Genomic DNA, 21,514 nt, shown 5'->3' on the forward strand with positions numbered 1-21,514 from the left:
CTATTCAATAGAGCTGGTGGCACTCATGTGATTACACAGAGTCACTGATCTATTAATATAGTCTGTGATTGATTCATACAGTCTTAAAGGGGACATATTATGCAAAAATCACTTCTCAGGCTTCTATAACAAAAAAATGTGCCCCTGTCCTCAAATACTAAAAAATCCTGTCCCCCTTCCATTTCTCACTCTTTCAGAAAATGTGTGCTGAAACAAGCCGTTCTCAGGATTTTACCCTGGTGACCTCATGTGGGGAGCAAACCTTGCCCCCAGGTTTGGTTGGCCCGCCCAACTTGGGAGAAAGTTCCTCCCTCCTCTACTGATCTTCCTCTCAGCTACCAGCTGAGACGCTGGATAGCTCAGTGGGTTACCCTGCTAACCCTAACCCTATTGATACAGTCTGTAACCTATTGATACAGTCTGTAACCTATTGATACAGTCTGTAATCTATTGATACAGTCTGTAACCTATTGATACAGTCTGTAACCTATTGATACAGTCTGTAATCTATTGATACAGTCTGTAACCTATTGATACAGTCTGTAATTTATTGATACAGTCTGTAATCTATTGATACAGTCTGTTATCTATTGATACAGTCTGTAATCTATTGATACAGTCTGTTATCTATTGATACAGTCTGTAATCTATTGATACAGTCTGTAATCTATTGATACAGTCTGTAACCTATTGATACAGTCTGTTATCTATTGATACAGTCTGTAATCTATTGATACAGTCTGTAACCTATTGATACAGTCTGTAATTTATTGATACAGTCTGTAATCTATTGATACAGTCTGTAATCTATTGATACAGTCTGTAATCTATTGATACAGTCTGTAATCTATTGATACAGTCTGTTATCTATTGATACAGTCTGTAATCTATTGATAGTCTGTAATCTATTGATACAGTCTGTAACCTATTGATACAGTCTGTAATTTATTGATACAGTCTGTAATCTATTGATACAGTCTGTAATCTATTGATACAGTCTGTTATCTATTGATACAGTCTGTAATCTATTGATACAGTCTGTAATCTATTGATACAGTCTGTAATCTATTGATACAGTCTGTTATCTATTGATACAGTCTGTAATCTATTGATACAGTCTGTAATCTATTGATACAGTCTGTAATCTATTGATACAGTCTGTTATCTATTGATACAGTCTGTAATCTATTGATACAGTCTGTAACCTATTGATACAGTCTGTAACCTATTGATACAGTCTGTAACCTATTGATACAGTCTGTAATCTATTGATACAGTCTGTAACCTATTGATACAGTCTGTAATCTATTGATACAGTCTGTAACCTATTGATACAGTCTGTAATCTATTGATACAGTCTGTAATCTATTGATACAGTCTGTTATCTATTGATACAGTCTGTAATCTATTGATACAGTCTGTAATCTATTGATACAGTCTGTAATCTATTGATACAGTCTGTTATCTATTGATACAGTCTGTAACCTATTGATACAGTCTGTAACCTATTGATACAGTCTGTAAACTATTGATACAGTCTGTTATCTATTGATACAGTCTGTAATCTATTGATACAGTCTGTAACCTATTGATACAGTCTGTTATGTATTGATACAGTCTGTAATCTATTGATACAGTCTGTAACCTATTGATACAGTCTGTAATCTATTGATACAGTCTGTTATGTATTGATACAGTCTGTAATCTATTGATACAGTCTGTTATCTATTGATACAGTCTGTAATCTATTGATACAGTCTGTTATGTATTGATACAGTCTGTAATCTATTGATACAGTCTGTAATCTATTGATACAGTCTGTAATCTATTGATACAGTCTGTAATCTATTGATGCAGTCTGTAATCTATTGATGCAGTCTGTAATCTATTGATACAGTCTGTAATCAATTGATGCAGTCTGTAATCTATTGATACAGTCTGTAATCTATTGATACAGTCTGTAATCTATTGATGCAGTCTGTAATCTATTGATGCAGTCTGTAATCTATTGATACGGTCTGTAATCTATTGATACAGTCTGTAATCTATTGATACAGTCTGTTATGTATTGATACAGTCTGTAATCTATTGATACAGTCTGTTATCTATTGATACAGTCTGTTATGTATTGATGCAGTCTGTAATCTATTGATACAGTCTGTTATGTATTGATACAGTCTGTTATGTATTGATACAGTCTGTTATCTATTGATACAGTCTGTAACCTATTGATACAGTCTGTTATCTATTGATACAGTCTGTAACCTATTGATACAGTCTGTAACCTATTGATACAGTCTGTAATCTATTGATACAGTCTGTTATCTATTGATACAGTCTGTTATCTATTGATACAGTCTGTTATCTATTGATACAGTCTGTAACCTATTGATACAGTCTGTTATCTATTGATACAGTCTGTAACCTATTGATACAGTCTGTAATCTATTGATACAGTCTGTTATGTATTGATACAGTCTGTAATCTATTGATACAGTCTGTTATCTATTGATACAGTCTGTTATGTATTGATGCAGTCTGTAATCTATTGATACAGTCTGTTATGTATTGATACAGTCTGTTATGTATTGATACAGTCTGTTATCTATTGATACAGTCTGTAACCTATTGATACAGTCTGTTATCTATTGATACAGTCTGTAACCTATTGATACAGTCTGTAATCTATTGATACAGTCTGTTATGTATTGATACAGTCTGTTATGTATTGATACAGTCTGTTATGTATTGATACAGTCTGTTATCTATTGATACAGTCTGTAACCTATTGATACAGTCTGTTATCTATTGATACAGTCTGTTATGTATTGATACAGTCTGTAACCTATTGATACAGTCTGTAACCTATTGATACAGTCTGTTATGTATTGATACAGTCTGTAATCTATTGATACAGTCTGTAATCTATTGATACAGTCTGTAATCTATTGATACAGTCTGTTAGATAAGTAGAAGGAGTTTATTGTTTGTTGTTGGTTAAAGTGCTATGGTTGTCTGTAATGTTTTATTAACTTCCTGCTCAGTGACAGATAAGGAGAAGGAAACAGTCACACTTTCATTTAATAATCTGTCCTAAAGTGACCCGGTTTACCTGAGAAGTGTACCTGAGAGTACATAGTAGGAGGAACTCTGAACATTTTAGCCATTTTTAATCACAAAAAAGAAACTGAGAATATCCTGTTGACCTTAGAATATATGTGAAAATGCCATTTGAAGGGACTCTGCCAGACATGAGTGACCAATTTTACATTTTTTGGTGTAGCATGCCAAATGATTTTTTGAAAATACTGTAGTGGGCGCCACTGAGCCGTTATGCTCTGCCCTCCAACAAAATCAATATCAATCCTTCAGTGAATGTTTACCATGTTTCAAAGCTCTACACATATTCTAGACCTGAGAATTGTACTTCCTGTTTTATGGCAAACAAAAGAAATCACCCTGGCCACACCCTTTGAAGAACAAACATCATGAATGACATCTCATCTGTGTTTTGTCTTCTTGTTATGTCTCTAAGGTGCTGTTGTTTGTATAAATGCCCTAAGGTGTCTAATATCCCCAGTTTTACAAAAATTAAAAAGGCAGCCTTCCTGTTCATTTAAAGGTATAGTCCCAAACACTTTTCTATAAATCCTGAGATGATACATATGGCCTGAAATTTCAAAATCCAAGCTTAAGCCTACTGTGGAGATTTTGGTCAATATTGTAGGGGGTTCCACTGAGCCAAAAGGCCAAACCCACCTACAGGATAACAACCCCACAAACCCCCCAAACAGGACAACAACATCACCAAAGACCCCTGGAACAGGATAACAACACCACAACCCCCCCCCCAAACAGGACGACAACATCACCAAAGACCCCTGGAACAGGATAACAACACCACAACCCCCCCCCCAAACAGGACGACAACATCACCAAAGACCCCTGGAACAGGACAACATCCCCACAAACCCCCCAAACAGGACAACAACATCACCAAAGACCCCTGGAACAGGACAACATCCCCACAAACCCCCCAAACAGGACGACAACATCACCAAAGACCCCTGGAACAGGACAACATCCCCACAAACCCCCCAAACAGGACAACAACATCACCAAAGACCCCTGGAACAGGATAACATCCCCACAAACCCCCCAAACAGGACAACAACATCACCAAAGACCCCTGGAACAGGATAACAACACCACAACCCCCCCCCCCCCCCAAACAGGACGACAACATCACCAAAGACCCCTGGAACAGGACAACATCCCCACAAACCCCCCAAACAGGACAACAACATCACCAAAGACCCCTGGAACAGGATAACATCCCCACAAACCCCCCAAACAGGATGACAACATCACCAAAGGACCCTGAACAGGATCCTTTGGAAAGCAGATGGATACGCCCGTTTTCCTTGTTTCTCACTGGTTATTCCATCTCTCAAAGCTCCCTTCTGAACTGTTTGGGCCCAGTTAGAAATGTGACAGGGCCAATCAGCGACGAGGGGCAGTACTTTCAGGCACAGCAGAGTGGCGACGTAAACAAGCAGCAACACTTTGCTGCACTTTAGCAGCAACGTGAATGCTGCTAAAGTGCTAGTTTTATTATGACATTTCCTTTTTAAAAGAAGAACAGAGAACTGCAGTGAGTTGGTTTCTTTTCAAAAATGACAAAAGTTGTGTACTAACATGTCTATTATCACCATATTTTCCATTATTTCTCCAAAGCGGTGCACGCGCAGCTCAATGGCGGCTACATCACGTGTTTTGTTGCTCTGATGGCCCATAGAGATGTGACATAACATTCATCCAATCACGTTTTTTTCAAAGTTTCTGCCTTTTCTCAAACGTTTCCTATAGAAGCTTTCCCAGATGGATGTGAGAAACAGGTTAGAACAGGATAACAACATGACCAAAAGACCCCCAAATTCACCCCTGGAACAGGAACACAACAACATGAGACCCCTGGAATAGGACCACAACAACATGAGACCCCTGAAAAAGGACCACAACAACATGAGACCCCTGGAATAGGACCACAACAACATGAGACCCCTGAAACAGGACCACAACAACATGAGACCCCTGGAACAGGACCACAACAACATGAGACCCCTGGAACAGGACCACAACAACATGAGACCCCTGGAATAGGACCACAACAACATGAGACCCCTGAAACAGGACCACAACAACATGAGACCCCTGAAACAGGACCACAACAACATGAGACCCCTGGAATAGGAACACAACAACATGAGACCCTTGGAACAGGACCACAACAACATCAGACCCCTGGAATAGGAACACAACAACATCAGACCCCTGAAACAGGACCACAACAACATGAGACCCCTGGAACAGGACCACAACAACATGAGACCCCTGGAATAGGAACACAACAACATCAGACCCCTGAAACAGGACCACAACAACATGAGACCCCTGAAACAGGACCACAACAACATGAGACCCCTGGAACAGGACCACAACAACATGAGACCCCTGGAATAGGAACACAACAACATGAGACCCCTGGAATAGGACCACAACAACATCAGACCCCTGGAATAGGACCACAACAACATGAGACCCCTGGAATAGGACTACAACAACATCAGACCCCTGAAACAGGACCACAACAACATGAGACCCCTGGAACAGGACCACAACAACATGAGACCCCTGGAACAGGACCACAACAACATGAGACCCCTGTAATAGGAACACAACAACATCAGACCCCTGAAACAGGACCACAACAACATGAGACCCCTGGAATAGGACCACAACAACATGAGACCCCTGGAATAGGACCACAACAACATGAGACCCCTGAAACAGGACCACAACAACATGAGACCCCTGGAATAGGACCACAACAACATGAGACCCCTGGAATAGGACCACAACAACATGAGACCCCTGGAATAGGAACACAACAACATGAGACCCCTGGAATAGGACCACAACAACATGAGACCCCTGAAAAAGGACCACAACAACATGAGACCCCTGGAATAGGAACACAACAACATCAGACCCCTGAAACAGGACCACAACAACATCAGACCCCTGAAACAGGACCACAACAACATGAGACCCCTGGAACAGGACCACAACAACATGAGACCCCTGGAATAGGAACACAACAACATGAGACCCCTGGAATAGGACCACAACAACATGAGACCCCTGGAATAGGAACACAACAACATGAGACCCCTGGAATAGGACTACAACAACATCAGACCCCTGAAACAGGACCACAACAACATGAGACCCCTGGAACAGGACCACAACAACATGAGACCCCTGGAACAGGACCACAACAACATGAGACCCCTGGAATAGGAACACAACAACATCAGACCCCTGAAACAGGACCACAACAACATGAGACCCCTGGAATAGGAACACAACAACATGAGACCCCTGGAATAGGACCACAACAACATGAGACCCCTGAAACAGGACCACAACAACATGAGACCCCTGGAATAGGACCACAACAACATGAGACCCCTGGAATAGGACCACAACAACATGAGACCCCTGGAATAGGAACACAACAACATGAGACCCCTGGAATAGGACCACAACAACATGAGACCCCTGAAAAAGGACCACAACAACATGAGACCCCTGGAATAGGACCACAACAACATGAGACCCCTGAAACAGGACCACAACAACATGAGACCCCTGGAACAGGACCACAACAACATGAGACCCCTGGAACAGGACCACAACAACATGAGACCCCTGTAATAGGACCACAACAACATGAGACCCCTGAAACAGGACCACAACAACATGAGACCCCTGGAATAGGAACACAACAACATGAGACCCCTGGAATAGGACCACAACAACATGAGACCCCTGGAATAGGACCACAACAACATGAGACCCCTGGAACAGGACCACAACAACATGAGACCCCTGGAACAGGACCACACCACCACCCCCTGGAGGTAAGAGGGTAAGCAGCAACACATCTCAAAAAAGTAGGTACAAGGCAACAAAGGATGGAAAAGTAAGTGGTACTAATGAAAAACAGCTGGAGTAGCATTTTGACACTAATGAGGTTAATTATCAACAGGTCAGTCACCAGACTTGGTATAAAAGGAGCATTTTAGAGAGGCAGAGTCTCTCAGAAGTACACTGCTTTCCACATTATTATGCAAATGATATTACTCTTATTTTCCTTAATATTAATGCAAATGACAGTCAGAATATTTTACAAGTCATCAGCCATTAGATCATAATTCAAATGTTTTTGAACAAACTTCATAATGATAAGCAATTTTTTTTTTTAATTAAAACCTCAAAAGTCACTGTTCCACAATATTAAGCAGGCCACAGGTTTCAGCAATCTGGGGAAGAAAAAGGATCTCTCTGCTGAAAAGCCTCAAATAGTGTAATGCTTTGGACAAAGAATGAAAACACGAGATATTTCATGAGGAATTAGTCGTGATAATCATACAGTGAAGACATTAGTGTCTGATTCAGAGCACAGACGGGCTCCTGCAGCTAAAGGCATAATGAGGAAGGTTTCTGACAGCCTAATTCATCAGATTAAGAGAGCAGATGCTAAAATGCCATTACAAAGCAGCAAACAGGTATTTGAAGCTGCTGGTGCCTCTGGAGTCCCACCAACCTCAAGGTGTAGGATCCTCCAGAGGCTTGCAGTCGTGTATAAACCTACTATTCAGCCCCCCCTAACCAATGCTCACAAGCAGAAACGGTTGCAGTGGGCCCAGAAATACATGAAGACTCATTTTCAAACAGTCTTGTTGACTGATGAGTGCCGTGCAACCCTGGATGGTCCAGATGGAGGAGTAGTGGATGGTTGATGGATGGCCACCATGTCCCAACAAGGCTGTGACATCAGCAAGGAGGGGGCAGAGTCATGTGCTGGGCCAGATTCATGAGGAGAGAGCTGGTAGACCCCTTTAGGGTCCCTGAAGGTGTGAAAATGACCTCGGCAAAGTATCTAGAGTTTCTGACTGACCACTTTCTTCCATGGTACAAAAAGAAGAACCGTGCCTTCTGTAGCAAAATGATCTTCATGCATGACAATGCTCCATCTCATGTTGCAAAGAATCCCTCTGTGTCATTGGCTGCTATGGGCATAAAAGGAGAAAAACTCATGGTGTGGCCCCCATCCTCCCCTGACCTTTAACCCTACTGAGAACCTTTGGAGCACCCTCAAGCTAAAGATCTATGAGGGTGGGAGGCAGTTCACATCAGAACAGCAGCTCTGGGAGGATATTCTGACATCCTGCAAAGAAATTCAAGCAGAAACTCTCCAAAAACTCACAAGTTCAATGGATGAAGAATAGTGAAGGTGATATCAGAGAAGGGCTCCTATGTTAACATGGAACTTGGCCTGTTCAGATGTTTTTGATTGAAATAGCTTTGATTTCAGTAAATATGACCTCCTAATGCTGCAGATTCAACAAATGACCAGTTTCACTTCTTTACAGCCTGTAAAATCTTTTAAAACTCTGTTGTGCTTAATAATGTGGAACAGTGCATTTTGAGGTTTTTATGGTTATTATTATGAAGTTTGTTCAAAAACATCTGAATTATGCTCTAACGGCAGATGACTTGAAAAATACTCTGACTGTCATTTGCATTAATATTTAGGAAAATAATAGGAAAATTTAATTTGCATAATAATGTGGAAAGTGGTGTAAAGATGGGCAGAGGTTCACCAATCTGTGAAAATTAGTCTAACAATTGTGGAACAATTCCAGGAAAATGTTTCTCAAGGTTAGAAATAGTGAAGACTTTGACAAGGCTGAAGGGGCCCTCAGGGGCCACTGCATTAAAAACAGGCATGATTCTGTAGTGAAATCACTGCATGGGCTCAGGAACATTCCAGAAATCATCATGTGTTGTTCCATCAATGTGTTTCTGCTGACTGTAGCAGGGCTAGGATGTTGCTCATCCATTAATTTCATTCATGCTAATATAAGGCAGCCAATCACAGGGCTGACATATAAAGACGGACGATCAGACGCGCTCACATTCACACCTCTTAAGCAGTTGTTGCCATTACCTGCGTTTTTCTGAAGTATTTCCTCTCCAGTAAAACTGTCAGAAGCTTAAACTTAAGAGTGATCAGTCAACCTGATGAGCATGTTTTTGGTGGTGGGAGGACGCTGGAGAACCCGGGGAGAACCCACACGTGAACATGGAGAACATGTGAACTCCACACAGAAAGGCCCTGAGCAGGAAGTGAACCGGGAACCTTCTTGCTGTGAGGCAACAGCGCTAACCCCTGCACCGCCATGCAGCTCAGTCTTTAGGACCCATCGTTTCTGATTTAGCTTCCCTGCCTTTATATTGATATAGAACAGGTTCTCTTATAATAGAGTAAATATATTATTCTAAAGTATGTCGGTGTGTGTAACATTGATCCAGCTCTCTGATGGAACTGCCGTCTGATTTTATCCTGACACTTTAAAGCTCTGCAGTGTCTTTATTCCTTATCCCGCTGTGATGAGTCATTTTCAAATCATTATCTGATAACTCCGCCCCTTTACGGAGCCACATATCGTTTTCAGGGTAGACGTGTAGAATAAATGTGTGTATGGTTTGTGTGTGGTTGAAATCTTTGATTAATCCTGTTGGAAACTGTTTGAAGGTGAAATCAGAGACGGGAGCTTCAGGTGACTCTGCTAATCCAATCATGGTAAACCACAACCACCGCTCAAAGCTGTAAACTCGATTTGTCAGAGCCAGCTGCTGCTCTCTGATTGGCCAATTTAAAGCAGGTCAAACTCTCCTTGTCCTGCTCCATATATTTATTTATTTATCTACTTTGTTTTTATGTTTTCACCTGCAAAAGCCAAAAAATATGATTTAACTGTTCTAGAGACATCCCTATCAGAGGAGAGAGGAACATTCATGTCAGTTATTAATATCTGCTCTGTTCTTCTAGAGACATCCCTATCAGAGGAGAGAGGAACCTTCATGTCAATTATTAATATCTGCTCTGGTTTTCCTGTTTTTAGGAAAGGTTTTTGGAATCCAGCCAGCATGAATCTTGCATTTGACTGCAGATACAAATCTGATTCATCATCAGCATTAGCCAATGACCTCTTTGGGTTAGGGTTGGTGATGACCTCCTTGGGTAAGGGTTGGTCATGACCTCTTTGGGTTAGGGTTGGCCATGAACCTCTTTGGGTTAGGGTTGGTCATGAACCTCTTTGGGTTAGGGTTGGCCATAACCCTCTTTGGGTTAGGGTTGGTCATGACCTCTTTGGGTTAGGGTTGGCTATGACCTCTTTGGGTTAGGGTTGGCCATGACCTCTTTGGGTTAGGGTTGGCCATGAACCTCTTTGGGTTAGGGTTGGTCATGAACCTCTTTGGGTTAGGGTTAGCTATGACCTCTTTGGGTTAGGGTTGGCCAATGACCTCTTTGGGTTAGGGTTGGCCATGAACCTCTTTGGGTTAGGGTTGGCCATGACCTCTTTGGGTTAGGGTTGGCCATAACCCTCTTTGGGTTAGGGTTGGTCATGACCTCTTTGGGTTAGGGTTGGCTATGACCTCTTTGGGTTAGGGTTGGCCATGACCTCTTTGGGTTAGGGTTGGTCATGACCTCTTTGGGTTAGGGTTGGCTATGACCTCTTAAGGTTAGGGTTAACATGACCTCTTTGGGTAAGGGTTGGCCATGAACCTCTTTGGGTTAAGGTTAACATGACCTCTTTGGGTTAGGGTTGGCCATGAACCTCTTTGGGTTAGGGTTAACATGATCTCTTTGGGTTAGGGTTGGTCATGACCTTGTTGTGTTACAGTTAGCATGGCCTCTATGGAGTAGGGTTTGCCTAGAACCTGGTTAAACATCCACAATCAAAACAAACATCATCAATAGTTGGAGCCTAGAACTTCATACATGGTTAGGACCCTGAACACTGTCTATGATCAGAGACTAGATGGTCCAGGCCAGAACCTTTAATGTCCTCAAATGTAGGTCATCAAACACAACTTCAACCAGAGGATCCTCTCACCAGTATCAGTACTTCTACTTTAACCAGAGGATCCTCTCACCAGTACCAGTACTTCTACTCTAACCAGAGGATCCTCTCACAAGTATCAGTACTTCTACTCTAACCAGAGGATCCTCTCACCAGTATCAGTACTTCTACTCTAAACAGAGGATCCTCTCACCAGTATCAGTACTTCTACTCTAACCAGAGGATCCTCTCACCAGTATCAGTACTTCTACTACAACCAGAGGATCCTCTCACCAGTATCAGTACTTCTACTCTAACCAGAGGATCCTCTCACCAGTACCAGTACTTCTACTTTAACCAGAGGATCCTCTCAACAGTACCAGTACTTCTACTTTAACCAGAGGATCCTCTCACCAGTACCAGTACTTCTACTTTAACCAGAGGATCCTCTCACAAGTTCAGTACTTCTACTCTAAACAGAGGATCCTCTCACCAGTATCAGTACTTCTACTCTAACCAGAGGATCCTCTCACCAGTATCAGTACTTCTACTCTAACCAGAGGATCCTCTCACCAGTATCAGTACTTCTACTACAACCAGAGGATCCTCTCACCAGTATCAGTACTTCTACTCTAACCAGAGGATCCTCTCACCAGTATCAGTACTTCTACTACAACCAGAGGATCCTCTCACCAGTATCAGTACTTCTACTCTAACCAGAGGATCCTCTCACCAGTACCAGTACTTCTACTTTAACCAGAGGATCCTCTCAACAGTACCAGTACTTCCTTCTTTAACCAGAGGATCCTCTCACCAGTACCAGTACTTCTACTTTAACCAGAGGATCCTCTCACAAGTTCAGTACTTCTACTCTAACCAGAGGATCCTCTCACCAGTATCAGTACTTCTACTCTAAACAGAGGATCCTCTCACCAGTATCAGTACTTCTACTCTAACCAGAGGATCCTCTCACCAGTATCAGTACTTCTACTACAACCAGAGGATCCTCTCACCAGTATCAGTACTTCTACTCTAACCAGAGGATCCTCTCACCAGTATCAGAACTTCTACTCTAAACAGAGGATCCTCTCACCAGTATCAGTACTTCTACTCTAACCAGAGGATCCTCTCACCAGTATCAGTACTTCTACTACAACCAGAGGATCCTCTCACCAGTATCAGTACTTCTACTCTAACCAGAGGATCCTCTCACCAGTATCAGTACTTCTACTACAACCAGAGGATCCTCTCACCAGTATCAGTACTTCTACTCTAAACAGAGTATCCTCTCACCAGTATCAGTACTTCTACTCTAAACAGAGGATCCTCTCACCAGTATCAGTACTTCTACTCTAACCAGAGGATCCTCTCACCAGTATCAGTACTTCTACTCTAAACAGAGTATCCTCTCACCAGTATCAGTACTTCTACTCTAACCAGAGGATCCTCTCACCAGTATCAGTACTTCTACTCTAACCAGAGAATCCTCTCACCAGTATCAGTACTTCTACTCTAAACAGAGTATCCTCTCACCAGTATCAGTACTTCTACTACAATCAGAGGATCCTCTCACCAGTATCAGTGCTTCTACTACAATCAGAGGATCCTCTCACCAGTATCAGTGCTTCTACTTTAACCAGAGGATCCTCTCACCAGTACCAGTACTTCTACTTTAACCAGAGGATCCTCTCACAAGTTCAGTACTTCTACTCTAACCAGAGGATCCTCTCACCAGTATCAGTACTTCTACTCTAAACAGAGGATCCTCTCACCAGTATCAGTACTTCTACTCTAACCAGAGGATCCTCTCACCAGTATCAGTACTTCTACTACAACCAGAGGATCCTCTCACCAGTATCAGTACTTCTACTCTAACCAGAGGATCCTCTCACCAGTATCAGAACTTCTACTCTAAACAGAGGATCCTCTCACCAGTATCAGTACTTCTACTCTAACCAGAGGATCCTCTCACCAGTATCAGTACTTCTACTACAACCAGAGGATCCTCTCACCAGTATCAGTACTTCTACTCTAACCAGAGGATCCTCTCACCAGTATCAGTACTTCTACTACAACCAGAGGATCCTCTCACCAGTATCAGTACTTCTACTCTAACCAGAGGATCCTCTCACCAGTATCAGTACTTCTACTCTAACCAGAGGATCCTCTCACCAGTATCAGTACTTCTACTCTAAACAGAGGATCCTCTCACAAGTATCAGTACTTCTACTCTAACCAGAGGATCCTCTCACCAGTATCAGTACTTCTACTCTAAACAGAGGATCCTCTCACCAGTATCAGTACTTCTACTCTAAACAGAGTATCCTCTCACCAGTATCAGTACTTCTACTCTAACCAGAGGATCCTCTCACCAGTATCAGTACTTCTACTCTAACCAGAGGATCCTCTCACCAGTATCAGTGCTTCTACTCTAACCAGAGGATCCTCTCACCAGTATCAGTACTTCTACTCTAACCAGAGGATCCTCTCACCAGTATCAGTACTTCTACTCTAAACAGAGTATCCTCTCACCAGTATCAGTACTTCTACTACAATCAGAGGATCCTCTCACCAGTATCAGTGCTTCTACTCTAACCAGAGGATCCTCTCACCAGTATCAGTACTTCTACTCTAAACAGAGTATCCTCTCACCAGTATCAGTACTTCTACTCTAACCAGAGGATCCTCTCACCAGTATCAGTACTTCTACTACAATCAGAGGATCCTCTCACCAGTATCAGTGCTTCTACTCTAACCAGAGGATCCTCTCACCAGTATCAGTACTTCTACTACAACCAGAGGATCCTCTCACCAGTACCAGTACTTTTACCACAACCAGAGGATCCTCTCACCAGTATCAGTACTTCTACTCTTACCAGAGGATTGTCTACCTGGGTTTTCTGACCTGAGTTAATGAAGTTACTGTAATTCTGTAAGTTCAGTATTGTTATTTTCTTTTTTTGATAACATGGTCAGTTGTTCTGCTAATCACAGTCAGTGGTTCTACATCTAAACAGAGCCAGACTACACTTTCTTTAAATCCATCAATCACACAAACACAGCTGACCTGTGGCTCAGAGGCTCATTTGTCCAAAATCCTCCAGTTTCTCTCGATAGAGTAAAAAAAAAAAAGTCCAAGCAGTTAGAAGAGGAGCTGCAGAAAGTGCTGATGTCAGGAGAACGAGAGAGTATGACAGTCACAGTTACACAAACACACACAGAGGATTTAGTTTAATCCTGTTAAGACTTCAGGAAGAAGTTTGGCTTCATGTTAGAGACTGTAATGAGAGGATGACTTACTGAATGCATGCTCACTGAACCTTCTTACCCGGCTCCTCTGAGGTGAACCAACAGCTCTTTACCTTTGGACCTCCCCATGAAGACTTTTATTTATCATAACAGGTCAGACAACAAAAACCCAAACCATCCTCTCATGTTTGACAGGCAGAGCTTTAAGCCCGTAGCAGACTAACTAAGACCTGGTCCAGGTCTGATCCAGTCCTGACTATAAGCTTTATCACAGAGGACAGTTTGAAGACTATAGCAGACTAACTGATACCTGGTCCAGGTCTGATCCAGTCCTGACTATAAGCTTTATCACAGAGGACAGTTTGAAGACTATAGCAGACTAACTAAGACCTGGTCCAGGTCTGATCCAGGATCTACCTCCCATACTACTGTTAGTTTGGGAGTAAGGTGAAAGAAGGCTGACACATTTTTATGTGGGTGTGAAAGGATCCTGATCCAAAAGAACTCCTGGATTCCTCACAGTGGATCTGGATGTCAGGCTAATGCCGTCTCAGGCCGTTACATTCTTAGAGAAAGCTTTTCGGGTAGGTTTTTGGGTCAGAGCACTATAACCTCAGTCTGGTCAGAGTGGAACATATCCTGGTCATCCAGGTTTGATGTCATGAAAACCACATTTATTCATGATACTGCAGAGATAATCCAAAACAAACTTTCTCATAAAACATACGTTCAAAGTACAATGAAAAATAAAAATGATTTAAACACTATTAATTAAAAACATACAGGTCGTGGCCATGTGAGATATTTAGACTACAAGAAAAGGAGGGTTAGAGTTGGAATTAGGGCTGAACTTAACCATAACCCTAAAAGCCAGGCTAATGGTCAGGGAATAAAGTCTGAGTTTAAATCCAGCAGTATGTGAGACAGCCCTGACCCTAACCCTAACCCTAACCCAGGCACATGGAGGCTCAGTGCTCCAGAGAAAAGTTGGACATTACAGAGCTTCAAATTCAACCTCGGGCGCAGCTGATTGGTGAATCAGAGTACCTGTGATAAAATATCAGATAAGGTGAATAAAGCTCAATCTCCAATCTCATAAAGAGGATTTAGTCCCATTAATACCAATTAAGGATTCAGGTCTGAGTAACAGGATGTGGTGGTCAGTTGTGTCAGGACTGAGATCAAACAGAACTCAGGAGAGTTCTAGCTGTATCAGCTAGAACCCTGGTACTTTAACAGAATGTTCTCCGAGTACCCAAAAGTTAACAAATCAATACAGAAGGTCACTTCATTTCAGTTCATCTCTCTACACTGGCTCCAGGCTGTAGCTCGCATTAAATTCAAAACTCTAATTATTGCTTACAAAGCAGGAACTAAAACTGCTCCTGTTTACCTGGACTCCCTCATCCAGGTCTACACTCTGTCACTACGCTCAGCCAGAGAAAGGGACCTGGTACTTCCAGCACATCAGAATGAGTCTCCTAACTACAGTTGGCTCGCACTTTCCTGCTACTTCTGGGATTTTTATGCCCATTTCTTTGTGAGTGACCACTTGGTACTTTGGTCAATAGTGTTGTGAAGACAATTCAATGGATGGTGATGATGAGACATCTCACATTTGTTTCATTATTGATGTTGATTAAAACAAACTTGTATTCATTATGTGCTTTGCCTTTAACACTGCATGGCAGCACCTGTGTCCAATTGGACAGGAAGCATTTTGTGGCACTAACTGATGTTTCGTCTTGTCTAGATCGTTGCTTGTGTTGTTCTTGCTCTTTAATGTATGTCATTTTGGTTAAAAGCATCTGCTAAATGACTCTGTAACATTGTAACATTGTAACGTCTGCTAAATGACTCTGTAACATTGTAACATTGTAATGTCTGCTAAATGACTCTGTAACATTGTAACATTCTAATGTCTGCTAAATGACACTGTGACATTGTAACATTGTAATGTCTGCTAAATGACTCTGTAACATTGTAACATTCTAACGTCTGCTAAATGACACTGTAACATTGTAACATTCTAACGTCTGCTAAATGACACTGTAACATTGTAACATTCTAACGTCTGCTATATGACACTGTAACATTGTAACATCTGCTAAATGACACTGTAACATTGTGACATTCTAACATCTGCTAAATGACACTGTAACATTGTGACATTCTAACATCTGCTAAATGACACTGTAACATTGTGACATTCTAACATCTGCTAAATGACACTGTAACATTGTAACATTCTAACATCTGCTAAATGACACTGTAACATTGTGACATTCTAGCATCTGCTAAATGACACTGTAACATTGTAACATTCTAACGTCTGCTAAATGACACTGTAACATTGTAACATTCTAACGTCTGCTATATGACACTGTAACATCTGCTAAATGACACTGTAACATTGTGACATTCTAACATCTGCTAAATGACACTGTAACATTGTAACATTCTAACGTCTGCTAAATGACACTGTAACATTGTAACATTCTAACGTCTGCTATATGACACTGTAACATTGTAACATCTGCTAAATGACACTGTAACATTGTGACATTGTAACATCTGCTAAATGACACTGTAACATTGTGACATTCTAACATCTGCTAAATGACACTGTAACATTGTGACATTCTAACATCTGCTAAATGACACTGTAACATTGTAACATTCTAATGTCTGCTAAATGACACTGTAACATTGTAACATTCTAACGTCTGCTAAATGACACTGTAACATTGTAACATTCTAATGTCTGCTAAATGACACTATAGCATTGTAACATCTGCTAAATGACACTGTAACATTGTAACAAGTTCTGTAGCAGAACATCATGTGCACGTCTCAGCAGTTTGATTCTGATCCATTAGACAGGGAATCAGCTTGGGTCCCAAGCACCAAGGGGCCTGAAGTCTGACCGAGGAATAAAGGTTAAAGATCATTTCTGTTATTCAGATGAGTTCCTAGAATGTGAATTAAGGAACCTCGAATGAAAAAAGAAATTTAATAGTCTAAAAGAGTTCTCTAGAAAGGCCAAGGACCACCCTCTGATTTCAGGCTCCATCATGCCTTAATTTTAAGCTAATACAAGCAAGGTGGGTCAATATAGGCGTAAAATCCTGAGGAGATACCTAAAACCCCCTAGAACCAGCAGGGACACCCAAGAGCCATCCCTGCATTTATCCACTGTTGGCAGTCTGCAGAGCTGTGTAATGTCTGCTGTGTTCTGCAGAGTTGTGTGATGTTCTGCTGTGTTCTGCAGAGTTGTGTGATGTTCTGCTGTGTTCTGCAGAGTTGTGTGATGTTCTGCTGTGTTGTGCAGAGTTGTGTGATGTTCTGCTGTGTTGTGCAGAGTTGTGTGATGTTCTGCTGTGTTCTGCAGAGTTGTGTGATGTTCTGCTGTGCTCTGCAGAGTTGTGTGATGTTCTGCTGTGCTCTGCAGAGTTGTGTGATGTTCTGCTGTGCTCTGCAGAGTTGTGTGATGTTCTGCAGAGTTGTGTAATGTCTGCTTTGTTCTGCAGAGTTGTGTGATGTTCTGCAGAGTTGTGTAATGTTCTACTGTGTTCTGCAGAGTTGTGTGATGTTCTGCAGAGTTGTGTAATGTTCTGCAGTTGTGTAATGTTCTGCAGAGTTGTGTGATGTTCTACTGTGTTCTGCAGAGTTGTGTAATGTCTGCTATGTTCTGCAGAGCTGTGTGATGTTCTACTGTGTTGTGCAGAGTTGTGTGATGTTTTACTGTGTTGTGCAGAGTTGTGTGATGTTTTACTGTGTTCTGCAGAGTTGTGTGATGTTCTACTGTGTTCTGCAGAGTTGTGTGATTTTCTACTGTGTTGTGTGTTTCTGTGCAGGCCTGATCTGCTAATCCTGATCTGGATTAGGTCCATCCTCAGGGATCACACTTCCCAGCTGGTCTGCAGCCAGGAATAGAGGCAGGATTAGACCCGCTCTAACTCACCTGGAACGGCCCTGAGCTTCTTTGGTTCTCTGATAGATGACGTTGTGCCAGCTGGGTCAAACTTCGGTACTGATGAGAATTTAATGAGTCAGTGAGGACAAGGTCCTGGACCAATGAGACGGCTGCAACATGTAGGCCAGAAAGGCGTCACTGTTGTCACTTTCCTGTAATATTCACTTAATATCTCTAATACACACACACACATATATGTAGTGTGTGTGTGTGTGTGTGTGTGTGTTTGTTTATATAAACACGTGGACAAAATTATTAGCCTCCCTATGAAAATTTCAGTTTTTCTGAAGTATTTCCCAAGCACTGTTAACCCTCAGGCCCTCTGTTTAAAAAAAAATCCTTTTAGGACATTGGATATATTTAGAAATAATAAACATGAAAGAAAACTAATGGTCTTTAACTCCAGTCCTCATCATGTATAGCAGATGTGAATTCATTTTCATAATTTTAATTTTTCACCAGACTCTGACATCCATAGAAAACAGCCAAAGTAGTTTTAGTTTAAATAATTAATTCCACTGGCCTACAGTCACTGATATACCCTATCAGTTCAAACAAGGTCATTATCTCCCACAATGCCTCTCTGCAAACATTGAAAAATGGTGAAATTTGGTGTCATGTTTTTTGGTGTGCAAATATTTTTACCTCTGAATGAATTACAGAGGAATTCACAGGATTTCTTATTTCTGTATTGCAGTGGCGGTAGAATGAAAGGAGTGGTTTTAATGGTAGTCAATGAGGCCTTAAAGGCCTTTAGGAGGGAGAGTGTGAGTTTTTTGTCTACACAGTGGAAAATTCTGTCAACACAATGTGGATAATGAAATTTAAAAAAACCTTAAAAAATGAACATCTTTGTCAAATATCATCATTAAACCATGGCGGCTGTGAGGCTTGCCACAATACAAGCAACGTTCTTGTCTGTCATTCTAATGTCTGCGTTATTTGTCTGCAAAGTGTCGTGCTTAATCCAGTACACCCGATTGGAGCTTCTAAACCTCAGATCCATCTCTCACAGTGTTCTGGGCCCATCTACATCCATGCTGGAGGGGAAATTAAGGGACCTAAACATCTCAAGCCACTCAACACCATGGCTGCCGGCCAAAAAGGGCCGCTGCTCCGACACCTCTGCCAGGTTCCGGAGGCGCCCCTATCGGCCTCTGCTCCCAGTCGTTCTGCTGTCAAATGTCCGATCCCTCCGGCACAAAATGGATGAACTACAACTCATGATACAAACCAACAAAGACTACTGTGACTGTTCTGCCATCTGCCTCACAGAGACCTGGCTGGATCAATCAGTACCCGACCAAGAGGTAACACTTCCAGGTTTCACATCACACCGTGCCGATAGATCATCCAAACTATCCCGCAAGGCAAAAGGCGCCGGTGTTTGCATAATGATTAATGAACGCTGGTGTACAATTTCTACAGAACTCACCCATGTATGTTCCCCACAACTGGAATACCTTGCTGTCAAATGCAGACCGTCATACCTCCCACGGGAGTTCGCATCTGTAATTCTCATCTGTGTTTACATTCCACCTGAGGCTAACGCTAACACCACCATTGCCGAGTTAGCCAACTACATCTCCTCGGCGGAAAATTCACACCCTGACACAGCAATCATCGTCCTTTGGGACTTCAACCGGATCAACCTGTCATCTGAGCTCCCCAGCTACCATCAGCAGGTAACTTGCCCCAGCAGAGGGACCAACACGCTGGACCACTGCTACACCACCATCAAAGAGGCTTACCGTGCTTTCCCGAGGGCTCCGCTAGGCAAGTCTGACCACGCAATACTGCTGCTAATTCCACGATACAAGCAAAAAGTTAAATCCTCCAAGTCACCAGCAAAACTTGTCCGGTGCTGGTCCCCGGAAGCCATCGATCAACTTCGGGGTTGTTTCGCGTGCACAGACTGGGATGTTTTCCATGCTGCAGGTGACTTCCACGCTGTCACCGACGTAGTGACGTCATACGTCAACTACTGTGCGGACCTGTGCATACCACTCAAAAAAGTCAAACACCACAATAATTATAAACCGTGGTTTTACAAGGACATTAAAAAATTAAGAAAGGAGAAAAATTCAGCACATTTGTCAGGAAACAAAGAACAATACATGGCTGCCAAGTAAAAACTGAGATCTGCAATAAGGAGAGCCAAAACCAACTACGCCACTAAACTAGAAGAACAAATCACTACGAACGACACACGGTTCATCTGGAAAAAACTCCAAAACATGACAAACTACAAAAAGAAACCCACCACCACTACTGACAGCGACAATCATCTTCCTGACATACTCAACACTTTTTATGGGAGGTTTGAGCAGGCACCGGCTCCATCACAATCTCTCCCCGACCCCCCTCCCCTCCCCCCTTTTACCATCAGCGAGGAGGAGGTAAGGAGCACCTTCAGGGGACTTAAAAAGAATAAAGCCGCCAGCCCCAACAACATCAGCCCCTCTGTTCTCCACCACTGTGCTGTGGAACTGGCTGGGGTTTTTACCGACATCTTCAACACCTCCCTCTGTCAATGCTCAGTACCCATGTGCTTCAAAGAGTCCATCATCATCCCGGTCCCCAAGACCAGGACCATCTCTTGCCTCAATGACTACAGACCCATCGCCCTGACATCAGCAGTCATGAAATCATTCGAGTGCATCATACTCAAGCACCTGAGGACTGTTCCCACCCCCCTCATGGACTCACACCAATTTGCATACAGAGCCAATAGGTCAGTTGAGGACACGTCAACTTAGCGATCCATCACATACTGAACCACCTGGAGTCTGCAAACACATATGCCCGCATCCTGTTCATAGATTTCAGTTCTGCATTCAACACAATTAACCCAGCCAAACTCTTCAATAAACTACTGGACATGAACACTGACCCATGCATCTGTCCCTGGATTCACAGCTTTCTCTGGAACAGGCAGCAGAAGGTGAAGATCAACAATAACACATCCTCCCCTCTGTTCCTCAGCACAGGTGCACCCCAAGGCTGTGTTCTCTCACCCTGGCTATTCTCTCTCTACACTAACCAGCTCACATCCCTTCACAGCTCTGTCAACCTATACAAGTACGCGGACGACTCAACCATCGTAGGACTCATCACCAACAACCAAGAAACTGATTACCGTGCACAGATCAACCAAGCAGTGACCTGGTGTACAGAACATGACCTCTTACTCAACACATCAGAAACAAAAGAACTCATTGTCGACCTAAGACACCAGCCATCCCCCAAAACTCCTGTGTTCATCAAAAGTGAACCCATCTCCATCACAGACTCATTCAAATTCCTAGGA

This window comes from Cheilinus undulatus, linkage group 22, assembly GCF_018320785.1.
Source record: "Cheilinus undulatus linkage group 22, ASM1832078v1, whole genome shotgun sequence".
In the NCBI taxonomy this organism is placed as follows: domain Eukaryota; kingdom Metazoa; phylum Chordata; class Actinopteri; order Labriformes; family Labridae; genus Cheilinus; species Cheilinus undulatus.